The sequence below is a fragment of the Solanum verrucosum genome, unplaced genomic scaffold (assembly GCF_900185275.1).
Source record: "Solanum verrucosum unplaced genomic scaffold, falcon-dt-bn FXZP01000048.1, whole genome shotgun sequence".
Taxonomy (NCBI): Eukaryota; Viridiplantae; Streptophyta; class Magnoliopsida; order Solanales; family Solanaceae; genus Solanum; species Solanum verrucosum.
In genome coordinates, this window is record NW_026020157.1 from 1591048 (window position 1) to 1609163 (window position 18116).

At 33.8% G+C, this 18116-nt stretch overlaps 1 protein-coding gene across 1 annotated transcript in view; it reads left to right on the forward strand.

Moving 5' to 3' along the window:
• Positions 1-18116, forward strand: part of LOC125828357 (target of rapamycin complex subunit LST8-1) — a 1170163-nt gene that overhangs the window by 246212 nt on the left and 905835 nt on the right. The gene's annotated exons all lie outside the window — the stretch shown is intronic.

The window sequence follows — 18116 nt, forward strand, 5'->3', positions numbered from 1 at the left end:
GCTACACCGATCAATTTACCATGAAAACTATACCAAAACGATGAGCTCGCGAAGTAGGGCAATTTTCGATGAGGAGCCAAAAAGAAATCATGAACACACAAGGATGATTTGAGGAGAATTTCTCTAATTTTCGTGGGTTTCTTACAAGTTTGAATGAAGAAAAATGTAGAAGATTCTATCTTATAAGCTTCCACCGACTTAGGGGACCCACCTCACGTGCCTGCTTGCGCAGTCTCGCGAAAACACTAATATCTCTCTATTCTTAAGTCGTATGAACAAACTGTTTGATGCTTTGGAAACTAGACTCGTAGACCTTTGATTTAATTGGTTGTTGGCCCCATAACTCTTTATATATTGGGAGAAACCTTTCAAGATATTTGACCCAAATTTCAGAGAAATCTTTAAAAAGGAACTTACGATAACTTTCGCCAACTTTTATTTTGCGACTTACCTTACTTCAAAACTTGAGATACAACCTTTGAATACTTAAAATATGACATACAACATCATTCTTAATGTATTACTCACCCTCTTTGTCTTTCCACGAAGGTACAAGTTAATTTAGACATTTTGAAAAGTCGGGGTGTTACAAATAATGCCCGTATTTAAGCTAAGTTTGAATTCAATATATGTTGGTTTATAGTCTTATCGAGTCTTTTGGCTGTTTGTGAGCTAACCAATATGATTAGTTGTGTAGGTGAGCTTAACTGGAGAACGAGCACAAAAATGGACAAAGGGTGAACACAAAAGATCTTATCAAAAGAAAGCAAGGAAGAAGCTGGAGGAAATGGCACTTAAGGAATCTCCGTATCCTCTCCGCATCGCGCCATGGAATTATAATTTGGCTTGCGAAATCGAGATTGAGGCAGAGCACTTCGTGGAGTGCCCGCGTCGCGGAGAATATGAATGTGCCTAGAATCAAATCTGCAAAGCCTCTCTACGTCGAGCCTTGATGTCCCAATTTTGGCTGTTTCGACGTTTAGTATAAATAGGTCATTATTTTATTTTATTAAAATATTCTTTTTCTGGATTTTGAAGAACGACAACTTGGGAGAATGTTTTCACCATTTTTAGAGTTCTTTCCTAAACTCTTTTCCTTTCGATATCTTTATGTTTATTGAACATTGCTTGATCGTATCTTGGATTACGAGTAGCTAAATACCCTAGTTTTAGGGTTGTGGCTACATGATAACTGTAATTCTATTGAGTTTTTATTGGGTTAATGTCACTTATCATATGAATCTTTCTTATGTTCTTTCTTTCCGTATTTTATGACTGATCACCATTGAAATAAATATATTGTCCAAATTGAACTCGGGAGAGGAATAAAAGGATAGAACGTGGGACATAAGGAGCATGATTAATTCTTAATAACTAGGGTTAATTTGTATCTAGGATAGGGATATACCTAGAAACCATGCTTGGGTCACTATACAGGAAGAAATCGTAAAGCTCGGTACTTAATCCATCATATCCCCGCTCAACGATGTAGTTAGGGTGTTATTTATCATAGGCAATTAAAGGTCGGGAGACCATGATCATACATTTAACCCTGTGAATCATTGATTCGATAGTTGAAATAAACCCATTTAAATGGTATTCATTGCATGAATCCTGATAAAAGTTGCAGCCCTGGACTTTACCCAGTTACTGTTTTTAAACCCTTGAAATTGAATCGTGTTTGTTATATTTTGTTACAATCTTAGAATTAGATAATAAATCACTTTTGAAATTTTGATAACACTTGTGCTTAGCTGAAAGTTAGAGAAATTGAGTGATTCTAAGCGTAAGTCCTTGTGGTATGATACCCAACTCTTTATAAGAGCCACTTTAATACTTGAACTACCACATGCATTTGCGTGTGCGATTTGGACGCAACAAGTGTAAACACTACCCTCCCCAGACCACACTTGTGGGATTACATTGGGTATGTTGTTGCATATATTGTTGGTCTTGTTAGTCTCAAGTTGAAATTGAACTGCTGCACAAGTCATGATAAAGGCTTGTGTCACAGGTGTTGAAGTAGTCCGTTTGCTACTTTTCATGCCATGGATGGGATTTAGATGTCTACTGCAGTTGAACCTTGTGTTATTTGCTAGGTAATCAGTCGGCGCTATTTGGCACTTGTGTTGGTGAGAGGTAACAAGGTATCTAGCGGAATAGTATTATGTACACAACTATGATTGGGAGGACTCCTATTTAAACACCATGCATCTTGTAATAAGAGGCAAAATTTTATTTTGATAAAGTGGTATCTGGATTAGCTTATGCATACCTCGATTAATCTTACACAATATTTTACTATTTCTAGTTTGTGTGTACCTCAATTAATTTCACATAACACCCTCACTACCTCGACTAAGTTCACACAACACCCTTCTAACTCTAAGATAGTTATCAGATAACTCTGTCCACTAAACTTAAACATATGGAATAGATCACTTAATATTTTTGCTTTCATTAGAATTTAAACTTAAAACCTCAAAATTCTCGACTCAACTTTTCAAATTACTCAACAACAAACCGAGCAACTTATACCATAAATCTGATTAATATTTGAGGTTCCAAAGTCCAAAGTTCATTAAAATGGAGCAAAATTGAATACTGCATCAGCTTTTTACACTACAGACTTTCTTCTTCTAGCCTAATTGACCAAATATTATTCAATCTCAAATACCTATACCTACAAAATCCGAACGCGTATATTATCATTTCTATTTTCTCCTTGTTTTTGAGCTAATATAACAATCAACACGAACATTTTAAGCAAAACTCTTCCGGTGCTTTACTTCCAGAATTCTTTTTCAGTAAATTTTCTCGTTAGACTTGCCATCGTTTGCCATACCATGGTGAGTAGCCATTGTTGAAAAATTCCCATTTTGTTTAGTCTAACATTAGGGTTTACAAATGAAAATTTTGGTACTTCTCAAAATAGCATAAATGAATGGAAAAAAAAAGGAAAGATGAAGAATCTACATCATACCCAGTTGTATTTTAAGGTCTTTGCTGATTTGCAACCGAATAAATTTTTTGTCGTACCCTCTTATAATAGAACTCAGCACTGCAAAATGAAGATGGGTCTACACTCTTGTGCATAGGAGATGAAGAAGAAGTGGATTCAACATACAAATTTTGTCCATGCAACATACCTACAACCACATACCAACAAAGCAACAAAAATTGGAAATAATATCGAAACAATCGAATATAAAATTAACGAAACAAGACCCAAAACCAAAAAGATAAAAATGGAAGCTTTAACAATTTTTAATCAAAACACTTAGAAGAAGATGATGAGAAAGCAAAGAAAAACAATGTGAAAGAAAAAGCAAAGTGAAAGAGAAAAATAGGATAGAAAGCCATGGAGAAGAGAAAAAGGGAAGCTCACCTGGAGAAAGAAAGCAGAACTTTGAGGTGTTTTGGCATACAGTCGTTCTGCTGGAAAAAAGAAATATACATGTGGTAAAAAAAATAGCCTAAAATAATCCATAACCAATGACATAGGTCCACATTTATAGTACAACTCAACTAACTTTGTGTACAATACTTAATTGTTGTGTTCGTCCAAATGGTCTTTGGCTTCTAATTAAGAGTAATAGCATAAAATGGAACATAATGAATACATGAAATAAAAATGATTACTCCCTTCACAAGCTAGAGAGAGAAACTCTCTCCACTCTCTAAGAAATCTACCCCAATGGCTACATCACTAACCAACTTATCACAATCACTGAAACCCTGATGAGGCAATATGGATATGGATATAATATCCCATGTTGCAATACCAAATTCGTTCAAACAAGTGTTGATTTCCCCTGACCCCAGAAGAAATCTAAGGTAAAATTGAATTCAACGGAAACTAGTGCACGGTTGCATAGTTGCACCGAAGATTTAGAGAGACAAAAGTATCATGAGGACCTATGTACAGATGGACTAGATAGAATCTCAGTATCCAATGAGGATAAAATCTAATTTTACCAACCAAGGGCCTTCTTAGTTATAATCAAGTTACTGGGGAAAAGAGTATCTCATTAATACCTTTGTAATAGATAAAAATTACTATGGAAAACATCGAAAAAGATAGTATTAATTGATCTAGGTTATGACTTTTTCATAGTCAAAGTCCTAAAAGAAGAAAACATGATCCTAACTCTTAAATGAGGTCCATGGTTTATCAACGGATATTACTTGTCCATCAAACGTTGGCAGTCCATGGTTTATCAATGGATATTACTTGTCCATCAAACGTTGGCAACAAAACTTTGTGGCATCGGAGGCCATGGAAACTTAGTCCTCATTATGGTTACGACTACCCCCAACTTCCAACAGAATACTATGATCATACAATTCTAGCAAAGATTGGGAATAAGTTCGGAAAGTTACTTAAAACGGACATATGTACAGGGCAACTCTTCGAGGTAAATATGCTCGAATCTGCATAGAGGTATCAGTTGAACAACCGGTGAAAACCCATATACGTATTGGAAATCTGAGTTAGAATATCATCTACGAAGGATAAGGCATATTATGCCTTAGTTGTGGGCGAGTTGGGCACACAACACACTATTGTGGTTATATTAAACAAAATAACCACATCAAAGAGCCAACACCCAACAAAAAAATGGAGCAAACACAAAACCACAAGGTTGATACTGAAGTGGATTACATACAAACAAGTCAATCTGAGACTCCATGGCAGACAATATCATTAAAAAAAAAGCCCCCGCGACACCACAAAACCAAAGTCGATGAAAGAACGAAGAAACGAACTAGTGGATCGACTACAACTCTTGAGCAGTAGCCAGTAGGTATCCCAGTCAAGTTATTTGACGCCAAAATAAGTAAGTACCTCGAATCCCATGTTTGTAAATATAAATTTAAGATATTTCGATTAGCTCGGGAAATATACCGGAACAAAAGTCAGAAATTGATAACTTACACCAGCCCCCTCGATCAATCCTTGGACTATATGGATTATTTAAAAAAGTTAGAACAAGAAATCAATACAAATTTCGACATCACAAACATCAACATGAGTGTTGAAATTACTAATTACAATAATTACTCCAAAAAAAATTGGATGAGGCAAAATTATTTATACCCAACCCTAATAGGAACTCCTACTTGACTCTTAATACTACAAAGGGCAACCTAACCCCTATCCCTATTTACCTCTATACAATTCATTAAATGAAGCTGGAGTACCCCTACTCCTCCCAAAAGGAAAGCTTTCAGGAGAAGCTTCTCCAAATAGGCACCGCCACGTCAATCACTTTAGTGGAAACAAAAGGATTTCATACACGTGGACACCCCTCATACCATTCCTTTGGACAACTATACTCCAAATGTATTGGAGGCGGACTGTCGTGCCCCATTTTTCGCAAAACGGGTTTCGACCTAACAACTCATTTGGGCTTTGGGTTGATTGAAGAGTCGCCACCTAACGAATTAAGGCGCGTTAGGGCACTTATCTAACCTAACTAAATCTATAAAGGTCAAACGAACCAGAGGTCGGGTAAGGGTTCAAATTACCTCGAGGGGAAGGTGTTAGGCATCTCTCGAGGTCCACAAGTAGCAATCTATGTGAGGGTTACAAGTAGCAATTAAACTCACTTCATTATTTAGGTTATTTAACTTAAACATGCTCACTAAGTGATAAATGACATTCAACAATTAAGGTTACTTCAATTATTTGTTATTTAATTAATTAAGCATGCAAAGCTAGGTGATGTAATAAACAATAAATAAATATCAAACAAACATTAAACAATTAATAAAGAGAGGAGCGAGGAGACAAAAATCGCACAATTAGATAGTCAAAAGCAATTCATTTTTTTATTTTATTAAACTACCCCAAATAAATATAAACTAAAAACAACAAAGGGAGAAAGGAAAGGGATACTCTGAAAGCGACACTTTAAGAACCAGCACTCGACTTTTTAAATTTATTTTGATTGGCTTCTATATAGGGACAGCAAAACCAATGTTTGTCTTTTAAGTTTGAGTCGATGTCATCATCTCCATAGGGCCTAACTACCCCTACCCCTTCCACGTGCATTTCATCCTAAAAGGTGCCTAGCGCCCCCGCTTAATGTCCAAGAGGCATTGGACTACTATTGGGATAGTTTTGGACAAAAGTAAATATAGGCTCCTAATAGGCACCCTAGACACCAAGCAAAACAAGTTGGACGATCATTTAGCACGTAAAGTCTCAAGTTGGCCTCTAGATTTTATTAGACATGCTGGCAAACACAAGTAAAATGAAAAGGTCTCATGTTAGGTGTGTGAGCATACAAACACAAACAAACTTCACAATAATGTTACCAATAACTATTTAGAAGTGGGCGGAAAATTGTGCGCAGACAAAGGTTGATTTTTATTAGCTAATTAACATTAACAGGGCAAAGTTTTACACAAGTAGCTGAGAACTGATGCAAGTTATTAGTTGATTTTATGAGGGCAGAAATAACATTACAGAGAGCAAATATAGTTATCAAGTGATTTTAACAGGGCAGAAAATAGTTTAATAATGCAGAATTTGATTTATTTTAAGCAGATTTTAAACGGTCATATTACAGGCATGATATTAAAGCAGGATTGAGTTAATTGTGATTTATCTAAGTGGGGCAAATTTTAAGATTAAACATGCAGACTGATTTTGATTCAGTGGCAGAAAATAATTCTTGGAGCAGATTAATTTTTAATTTAAAACAATTTTTAATCAAAAATGATTACTACACTAATTTTATTATTAAACAACATGGAAATAACTAAACAATATAAAACATAAAGGAATCATGCATGAAGTTGATTTTTATTCAATTATAAACATGCTGGAAATTTTATTTATTTCTTTAGTCCTATAGGCATACTTTCTAAGTGAATTGATACGAAAATTAATTAAACTCTCACATTAACATATAACAATCAAGATAGACACTGTTCAAATTCTCCTTTCTTTCAGATTCATTAGCATGCTAAAAATTATTAAATAAACAAGGTTGGTTTTATTAAAATCTAACTTATTAGAGGCTAAAATTATTCTAATTTGATTCAACATGCGAAATACAAAAATTAATTAAACTCTCACATTAACATATAACAATCAAGATAGACACAATTCAGATTTTCCTTTCTTTCAGATTCATTAGCATGCTAAAAATTATTAAACAAACAAGGTTGGTTTTATTAAAATCTAACTTATTAGAGGCTAAAATTATTCTAATTTGATTCAACATGCATAATTATTGGAGTTTAATTATTTCAAGACTATTAACATGCTTAAAATTACTAAATATGGTTAGTTGAACAGGTAGTAAATATCATATTATAGGCACAATATTCTACATAGAATAACACAAATATTACCACATAAGCATGTTTTTTCCAGATCTTAGCGAGATTAAATTATTCCTTACAGTTGACTGATTACTGATTCCAGATTTAACAAAGTGTAAACGACCAGATAATTGAACATGCTAAGACACAAACAGTGAAGGGGTATGAATTATTTTATCTACAATTAATTATTAGTCAAAGGTTGACAAACAGAAAAAAAAAACAATTGACTTTAGAATACTCCAGAAATATCACTAACACCTTTGAATGGAAATCAGTGATTACTCACTTCTTTCAGTTTTAACCGATTGTAAGGCATGCCAAATAATTATGGGTAAATAAGTAAACACAATCCTATAGATATTATTTCTAACACAAATAGATGAAAATAAAATAAACACGTAGCATATAAGTCCCCTCCCCCTTAGGCGACCCCCCAAGTATATCATATATGTGAGAGTTTTAAAGAGTTATTACAAGATTATTACAAAATCAAATAGGAACAAACCCAACAACAACAAAATTAACTTAAAACAAAATATAAAACTCCATCCAAATCTCTTAACCAGACGACTCTTCAACTTGATAAAAAATATCCAAACCTGCTGAATAAGAAGAAGATACGAGCATATACAATACACCAAGACAATAATACTTGCACAATATTACTTATTTTAACATATAGGTAGAAAACAGACATACAAGCATTCTGGCTAATCAAAGGTAGCATAAAATCACACAAAGAGCAAAAGGGATAAGAAACTGACATGGATGCTTCATTTTGTTCGTTTTCGAACATAAAACAAGCATACAATATTCATAATAGATGATGCAAGATGAAATTTAAACTAATGAAGGGGAGCTAACCGATTATGCAGAATATAGTTATCAGCAATGCAAACGAACTGAATCCGATACTATACTTGAACACAACAATACCAAGTAAAGAAGAACTTAGAATGTTCACCGATTTTAAAACGTTTAGAGTAGAGAAATGTGTTATGTTCGTGTTGGAATCTGTAAGCATGAGTGAGTGGGTGAGTATTGTGTCTTTTCTGATGGATTTTTAGTGTGTGTCAAAGGTGTAAAGTATGTCTCGTCCTCTTGAATGATCAGAAAGTTATGTTTATATAGTCAATAGGTGACCATCAATAGAAGGGAAGTGAATAAATTAAAGAATAAATCAGGGATATCTTTCCCCTAATCATGTAAAGAGAATCAATTAGCGGGATATTAAGTGAAACTTACCGTAATAGAAATAAGTAAGAATCTAAAGAGATTAGATTTATGGCACATAAAATCCATTTTACCATAATTACTTCCTCCAATCAAGCCATCAACTAACAAGCCAAATTATATAAAAAATGCAAATTATTGCTAATTTAAATCATGTTGCAGAACCAATTGAGGGAATAAGATATGCTGCAATTATATATATATATATCAAAATTACCATAAGTAAATAAGATGATATCACACACTAACCTGGTCAATGAACCTTAGGCCGATAGGCAAAATTAGAAATCGCCAAGAATTAATGAATGAGAATCGATTAAGTACAACCATGAACATGTAACATTTAAATGGAAGCAAACGAAAGCTAACGGCAGATTTATAACCTATTTAGTGAGGCAGTAAGATTTTAACATGAAACATTAAGCAAACAGAGAGATTAATAATGTTTCCAATAATGAATAAATCATAATCCTGAAAATCTAGGTTTTTCTACAGAGTAGAAGCAAAATAATGAGATTAAACATAAATTTTAAGTGATAATACTCGATCGAAATTGGAGACCCATTTAAAGATATATGTGTTTTTTTCCGGTTGCATTGATGGTGATTCCATCGAAAAAGAAAAAACAGAGGGAGGTGTAGCTTGTTCGCTGCTGCTTGCTGGTCGAAACACTAGAGCTGCTGGTTTTCACCGGCGCCGCTGATTGCTGCTGCTCGTTGCTCTCGCCGAGCTGTTGTCCACCGAAAAATGTAGCAGAGGCGGCCAATGCTTGCTGGTTCTCACGATGTTGCTTCTCCGCCGGAGAAGAAGAGATAAAAGAGAGGGAGAGAAGGAGAAGAGAAGAGAAGGGAGGAAGAGAGGGATGAAGAATAAGAGAGAGAGCGAGGGGGCGTCAGAGATGGTGAAGAGAGAGGGGGCGACGGATCTGTTTCTTGGAAGAGGAAGAGTGAAAGCTTTAGGGTATTGGTCTTTTGATAGAAATAAAGAATTATTAGATCTGAGCCGTTGATTTGAAAAGGATATATGGTTGAGATTGAATACAAGAGATCGATGGTTAGGATTTAAAGATGAGACTCTTATATGTGGATCAAAATGGCTAAACTTGAAATTAGAATCAAACCAAACAGGCTAGAAATGAAATGAATAGGTGGCTATAATTGAAATAAAATTGGAATTGAATAGGCTCGAATTGAAAGGAATTAGAATATAATAGGCTAAAATTTAAATGATTTTGAGGAAGATTAAGGAAATGCTATTCAATTAATAAAATAATACATATATTATAATATTTTTACATAGTTAAACACACCTAAATTTTAAAAACATTTATTAAATAAGAAAAATAATTATTTCGAGTTTAAAAATCGATAAATATAATAATTTAATAAATAATATAATAATAATTACAATATTTTTTTTATAAATCATGCATACTAAAATATATAATTTTTAGACAAAATCGATTAAAATTTTAAATCGAAATATTTTTAAAAAAATACGTATTTAATCGAATAACATTTCCAAAATTGTTAAAGGTCGGTCAAAATTGGGTGTCAACACAGACCAGGTGGACTTAAAAGATATAGCAAAAGAAAATATCCCCCCTTTTAGTGCATTAATCGACCTTTCTAAGTTAGATACTAAATGAATGGATATTGAATCTGATATTCCTAGTACTATTAACTCCCACCTACTAAATATAGTACATATTCCTATAGATTTTGTAAGTATTGAGCTTTCTCCTTTAAACTACAATGCCAAGACTTTCTCCACCAGTGTAGGTGCCAACATGATCGATGGAGAGCTCAAAGTTGAGACCAAACAGTGTAGTCTCAACGTCTCAGGTACCAACCACTACCCCATTACCTCAATTAGTACAAATATAAATGGTGAACTCTGAAGAAGTAGGGGAAACTCTAAAGCTAATGAGGGAAACAAAAACGAAAATCGTGGTACTAAGTGAAATAAAAATAATGGTCTACAAAGGAAAATTTGAAAAGACATTAATCCTCATTTGTCATCTGAATCTCTTAAAAAAGTCGCTAGACATACGACCACTCGTAAACTAACAATTAGGGAATTATGTGCTAGTTATGAATCCCATGTTGAGGGAAGTAGGAGTGCAGGTCCGAGGAGGACCTTGCCACTAATGGTACCAACTAACATGATAAGATCAATGAACTTAATAATATAGAATTGTAAGGGAGGTAATGGTCCAGTTTTTAAGAGGAATTTTCTATCATTGTCAAATTGGCACAAACCTCCCTTAGTTGCTCTCTAAGAAACCAAAATGTAAAGTCATCAATATATGCTAGAAAACTTCCCATTCACTAGGATGATAGAAGTTCCAGCGGTCGGTAACTCAAAAGGTATTGTGATACTTTGGGATGACACTATCTTGGAGCTGGATGAAATACCTACTACTACGCAGGAAGTCCACACCATCATCAAGGTACACACCTTAAATATTACTTGGCTATTTAGCGTTATTTATGCTAGCACTCACAGGTACATGCGTAAAATTTTATGGAATAATTTGCGAAGTATTAAGAATAACTATGATGGTAAGTGGCTAATATGTGGAGATTTTAACGAACTCCTTTATAATTCGGAAAAGAAAGGGGGTAACCCTCTTAATGCATCTAGAGTAGCTGACTTCCAAGAAGTTATTAACCATTGTGAACTCAATGATATGGGGTTTAAGGGGAGCCGATATACATGGTTGAATAAAATATTTAAGAAAAATAGCTCTTTTATTTTTGAACACCTGGATCATTTTTTAGCAAACAACGATTGGTTGGTGTGCTATTCAAATGCACAAGTACAACACTTGCCCAAGACTCACTCCGATCACTTCCCTCTTATAATGTCTCTGACCAGTAATCCCACTAGCATTAGGACCAGACCCTTTAGATTAGAAACAATGTGGACATCCCACCCGGACTTTATCAAAATTGTAAATCATGCTTGGAATTGGGATAAGAACCTACTGGGAGCAATGTCAAATTTGAATGCGATGTTACCAGTTAGGCAAAAATAACCTTTGACGATATATTCCATAAAAAAAATCTATTGAAAAGAAAACAGGGTAGACAAACCTCTCTGAAATATCCAGGTAGTAACTTCCTACTAGATCTCGAAAATAAGCTAATTTTTTATTATAATGAAATTCTAAAAAGAGAAGAAGATTATTGGAAACTTTGATCCAGAATAACTTGGCTTACCTAAGGTGATGCAAACACAAAATTCTTCCACACTACCACCCTAAATCAATGGAAGAGAAATGAAATATCATCCTTACAAGTAGAAGATGAAAGTTGGATAAGTAACCAACATGACTTAATATAATTCACAACCTCTTACTTCTTCAAGCAGTTTAATGCCAACCATAACCAGTCTACCCATAAATTTGAAACGCATGATCATAGATTATCCCAAGAAGAGCTCACCCTAACAGGAGACTCCCTAAGTGATGCTGAAATTACAAACACGGTCCTCTCTTTCCAGTCACATAAGGCACCTGGCCAGACAGGATCCACCCCTTCTTCTACCAAAGATATTAGGGGATAGTAGGACCATTGGTAGTTGCCTTCTGTAAGAAAGCTTGGGCGGAGGAATACATTAATCCAGAAGTTAACACTACCAATGTGTTCCTCATTCCGAAAAGTAAAATGCTTCAAACCTAAAGGACTTTAGACCTATAAGCATGTGTAATACAACTTACATAATAATCACCAAAGTTGTGGTTAATAGACTTAAACCTGTATTGAACAAAATTATAGGCCCTTGTCAAGCAAGATTCCTAAAATACAGGCAGGCTACTGATAACGTTATCATTGTTCAGGAAATAATCAACCACTTTTTAAAAAATGAAAGGGCAGCATGGAAATATGATAATGAAAATAGACCTAGAGAAGGCTTTCGACAAACTAGAGTGGTCCTTTGTGAAATATACTTTACATTATTTCAACTTCCCTTTAAATATCATCAATCTCATTATATCTTGTATTTCATCTAGTAGGAATGCTATCTTGATAGCAAGAACTAACTATTTTGAACCTAGTCGAGGAATTAGACAGGGCGACCCCATGTCACCCTATATATTCATACTATGTATGGAAGTACTTTCAAGGAAAATTAATAGTGAGGTACTACATAAAGAGTGGAAACATGTACGGGTTGCAGGAAAATGGCTGAAATTATCTCACCTTTTCTTTATGGATTACTTAGTACTGACAAAGAAAGCAGAGTTAGACACATGTATGCCAATAAAATACACTCATGGAATTACATGAGTGGTCAAAGTATAAAAAAAAAAGTGGTCAAAGTATAAACCACTCCAGATCAAAAGATATATTCTCGATAAATTATGGAGGTACCCAAATACACAATAGAGATCAGAAAAAGCAACAGTTTTGGAAAGTATTTAGGATTCCCAATCTTTCACCAAAAACCTACAACACATGACTTCCAATTCATTATAGATAACTTACAATCCAAGCTCGCTAGTTGGAATTTTTTTTTCTTAACATGGCAGGAAGAACCACCCTATCTAAGTCGTCCCTTAATAACATTCCGACTTACATGATGCAGCTAGCTAAGCTACATGCTAACATAACAAAAAGGGTAGACCAAATTCAATGAAACTTTATCTGGGGTTCCACAAATGTTAAAAAGAAGCTACACCTCATCGGCTGGGATTTAGTTACTAAGAGAAAACAAGAAGGTGGTTTAGGTGTTTAGAGGTGCAGCACTAAGAATAAAGTTATGCTAGCACGACCAACGTGGAGACTCTTTAAGAACCCTAGGGCTCTATGGGCAAATACTATTCTTGTTGTTTACACCAAATCCAAGGTACTTTGAGATGATTTTATGCATATGAAACAAATAAGCCCAATCTGGAAAAACATAATAAAAGGCTAGGTGGAGTGCAAAGAATGCCTCCACTGGATAGTAAGGGACGGAAATCAAATCAACTTTTGGACAAATCCATGGGTTCCAAATTCTCCAACTCTAAGGAACCTTTTTAGTGCCCCCTTTCCCCTTAAGGAATCAAACATTCTAGTAAATAGCATCATCGTAGATGGGTTGTGGAACTTGGAAAATATACCTTACCCTCTTCCTCTAAGTGTGCGTAAAAAAATCAAACAAATAAATATTCCTAACATCTCGAACCTAGTAGACAAAAACCTACTTGGGCTATAACAATTAATGGAATATTCAGTACCTCATCAATGTACAATAATATAAAGGGTAAAAATAACATTAATCAACCACCCCTTAAAGATTTTAACTCGATCTAGAAACTCCAGTACCCTAATAAAATCAAGTTCTTCCTTTGGATAAGTTATTACAAGAGACTACCGACTTGGCACCATCTATACTCGATTGGGATCAATATTAGCCCAACCTGTACTATTAGAAGGGAAATGGATACCGGTACATATATCTTCGTTAAATGCACTAAAGCTATCCAGTTCTTGGATAAGTTAGGCATGCTACAATTTCTACAACCTATTCTCGGTGGTAGAGAAACAAATTGGTAGAAATGTCAAGAAATTTAACATTCACAACAACATCGAATGGAAATATGCCTTTCCTTTTTATATATGGTGCATATGGTTGAAAAGAAACCATCACTACCATAATGGGAAAAAAAAGGACATCGTAACATCTACACCTCTAGATAAAGCTGTAGAATTCTACTATCTAGGCAAGAAAGAAAAAAATAGCAACAATGTAAAGCCTAAGTAGAAGTGGTTATCCCTAGAGTTTGGCTTCAAGCTAAACACTGACGGCACTTACAATTAATCTTCAAAAGGGGGGGGGGGGGGGGCAGGAGGAGTAATACAAGATTATAGGGGATCTTGGATAGCAGGATTCTCAGCGAAAGTTAATGTTATTAATGCACTACACTCAGAACTACTAGCCTTATTTCTAAGGCTTAGAATGGCAGCAAGAGTGTGTATCTCAACTATCCAAATTGATATAGACTCATCAGATATCATAGACATTATCTATAAAGGTCATGACTCATTCACTACCACAATTTTTGAATGCAGAGAGTTACTCCAGAAGTTGGGGAACCCATAGATCAGCCATAGCTATAGGGAGCAGAATCAGGTGGCCAATATGCTAGCCAAAGAAGCAGTAAAACGAACAGATGACATAGATTTTATGGAATGGAAAAAGCCTCCATTGTTTTTCTCGAAGACCATTAATGTTGATAATGAGGGAGCCACTTTTGATAGGTAGGACTTGCTCCTACTAGTATCGGATAATTTTAATTTTGTTGGTAACATAACATATATTTTGTTTGATTGTAATGCTTCATGCAACCGGCCTTGTAATAATGCATATTATATCTAATTAAATAAACACCCTTTTCAACCAAAAAAAAGAAAGAAATAAAAGGATAATCAAAGCAATATTAATAATACATGGGAAAGAATCAAGTAATTTTATCATTAGGTTGACCTCGACGTTTTGCATTAGTAATCATAGTGTATTTCTTTTTTGAGAGTTTCTTCGTTTATTGACATATCCACCATGTGAGCACATGTAGTCCAGTCTCAGCCCGACATGCTAAGTCATAACATCATCCTATCAGGGTGATGAGACTTAACTATCATAAGCTAGAATTTGGAATGATATCCATATTGGGGGTAACATAGAGGAATCGCCAAATTAACTGTACAATCCTTATCGACATTTTCATGTGCTGTTTTAGGGGTTTGTCATACAACTCAAGTTTATTCAGTTAACAATTATTTTCCCAATATTTTAGTAATAAAATTTAGCTCAATGTCTCATTATCATGATTTGTTTTCATTGTTATTAGGATCATAGCATAAAATCATCAAGTTATATTTTAATAAAGTATCATAATTCATCATTTATTACATTTTTATGGTGAGAATAATAAAATTCATAGGATAGACATATAATAGAAATCTAAGGACAACATAAGGAGTTCATGACATTTGTAGTAAGGTACATGAAGAAATTATAGCGTTTTCATAATTTAAAAACTCGAACTTGTCTCTTAGAGAAAAGTTTCTTGAGTGACTGTTGCCTCTACTTTTTGCATTTAATTGAATAAAAGTGCAACCAAGTATATGAAATATCAGTTGCTGAAAATTTGGAGTGCTTGCTCTCATAAGAAGATGATAGTTGCATTAATATCGACAACTTATACGGCAGCAGGTCGACGTGTCCACTTTCGCATCTAAGGGTATTTTGATGCGGTTTCTCTGTCTTAACAACCATATGTTTTGAGATTTAATCTTTAGAACCATGCGGAAAAACCAAAGGGATACTACACGAGCTTTGCCCCTGTATGTCAACCTTCAGCTTCTTGAAGTAGTTTTTTCTATTTATTGAGCTTTATCTAATGCAACACGCTTCGAATGTTCACTTTGGTTATAATAATAGTACTTACACATCACATTGTTAATGTTGTAAACATTATATCAACGAGAAGTTCAAGGTTCAACACCAACTCATTGGGATTGCACCGCACAAGCAACTCCCCACTAGTGTGTATATATATATAAAAAAAATTTAATATTTTACAATCAATAATCAATACAAGTTAATTATCATGTGATAATATTTAATTTTTGTATTAAATTAATATACTCTAACGTGAGCAAATTACAATTTAATATTATTCGCACATCCAACGAATATTGGTTTAATTCTTTTAATTTAAGTTTTACATTATTAATGAGTCTACATCAGTATATTTACTGTTACTTTTCATATTTTATATATTTATTAATAAATTTAAATATGTGAATGATGCTTTATTATATCAAATAATAAATAAGTTAGTAATAATTTGGTTTGATATCGAGGGCGTGAGAAAAAGGATCAAAATTGTCCTTTATCTTTGAGTTAATAGTTAAGTTAATCCCTGTCTTTTCACATGAAGCACTAATAGTCCTTCATGTTACAAAAATTGGTGCACTTTTGGTACTTTCTCAAACATCCGTCTAATGTGGAAATTTTGTTCTGTGTTTGAGTGCAATTCTAGTGTTGTTTTAGTGCGAATCTAGTGCAACTATTTTGATGCACTTTTGGGGTTTGTTTTGGTGCTATTTGGTGCAATTTTAATGTTGTTTTGGTGCTTTTTACTGCTGTTTTGGTGCTGTTTCACCGTAGTAAATCTGGTGTTGCTATTTTTCAGTAATATTTTGAGGCATTTATGGTGCCATTTTAATGCTTTTTCGTGTAGTTTTAGTATTTTTCTACTGCTGTTTTGGTGCAACTCTATTGCAATTTTACTGTAAATCTAGTGCGCAATTGTTTTAGTGAAACTCCCATGTTGTTTAGGTGCACAAAAAAGATCATTCAAAATTAAATGAATGTTTGAGAGAATATCAAAAGTTGGTGTTGAAATATGAAGCATTATTAGTGCTCCATATTAAATGATAAAGATTACTTTTGACTAGTGGTAGCAAATGGGCGGTTGAGTCAAATTTGAGTGGGTTAAAAATTGGTCAACATAAAATGGGTAATAATCCATCCTGCCCATATTTGATATGCGTAAAAATAGATTGGGTAACAAATGGATCGGGTAAAATACAAGCTTACCCATATTTACCCATATTTTCATGAGTACATAGTACTCTTCTTAAGAATTCAACATGGAGAAAATATTTTAGTATTTTTTTGGATGAAAAATGTTACAAATACTTTATTTCGTTTTATTGTATCATAAAAGTAAGAAAAAAAACCTTATAACTTTTCAATCTAAAATAAATTTACACAATAACAATGGAAAAATATTTTAATTTCAAAGAAAATGAATATTTACCTTTCAAGACTAAAACATGCTTAATACATTTTAAGCAATATCAATACTAATACATGATTTGCTTATTTTATACGCTTTTATTTGTTATCGAATATAAAATTAAAAATAAAATAAATAGAATTATAATTAACAAAAGAAATGTACATTTAAAACATACATTTTTGAAGGGCCAAAGACTTCACATTTTCAATTACCGAGAGAATAATTTGTTTTATGAAGAACATAAATGGAAGAGAAGTTACAATATTTTTTGTGATATCATTAATTTTGAGTGAATAAAAGTTGGAAGCTTAATGAATATGGATATCAACCCATATTTTACTATGTAAAAAAAAGAAAAAAAATCAAATAAATACACATCTTATTTTACCATAATCTCTAAAATTCCCTACCATTTAAAAAATTTCAAAAATTCCCTCTCGGATACATCACTCCCCTCTCGTTGATACATCCCTATCTCCCTCTCGGATACATCCCTTCCCTCTCGAATAAATGCCTCCCCTTTCTGATTCATTCCTTCCTTCTCTAATACATCCCTGATAAGATCCTTCCCTATGTATCCGGATGTTCTATCTCCTCTCGAATACATCATCTCTCCTATATATCTGAATGTCTGCTAATGTATTTAGAAATTTAGTAATGTAATTAACTCTGAACATTATGAAATTTATATAAATTATACTATATAAAAAATCACTCACTGAACCTATTAAAATATGAA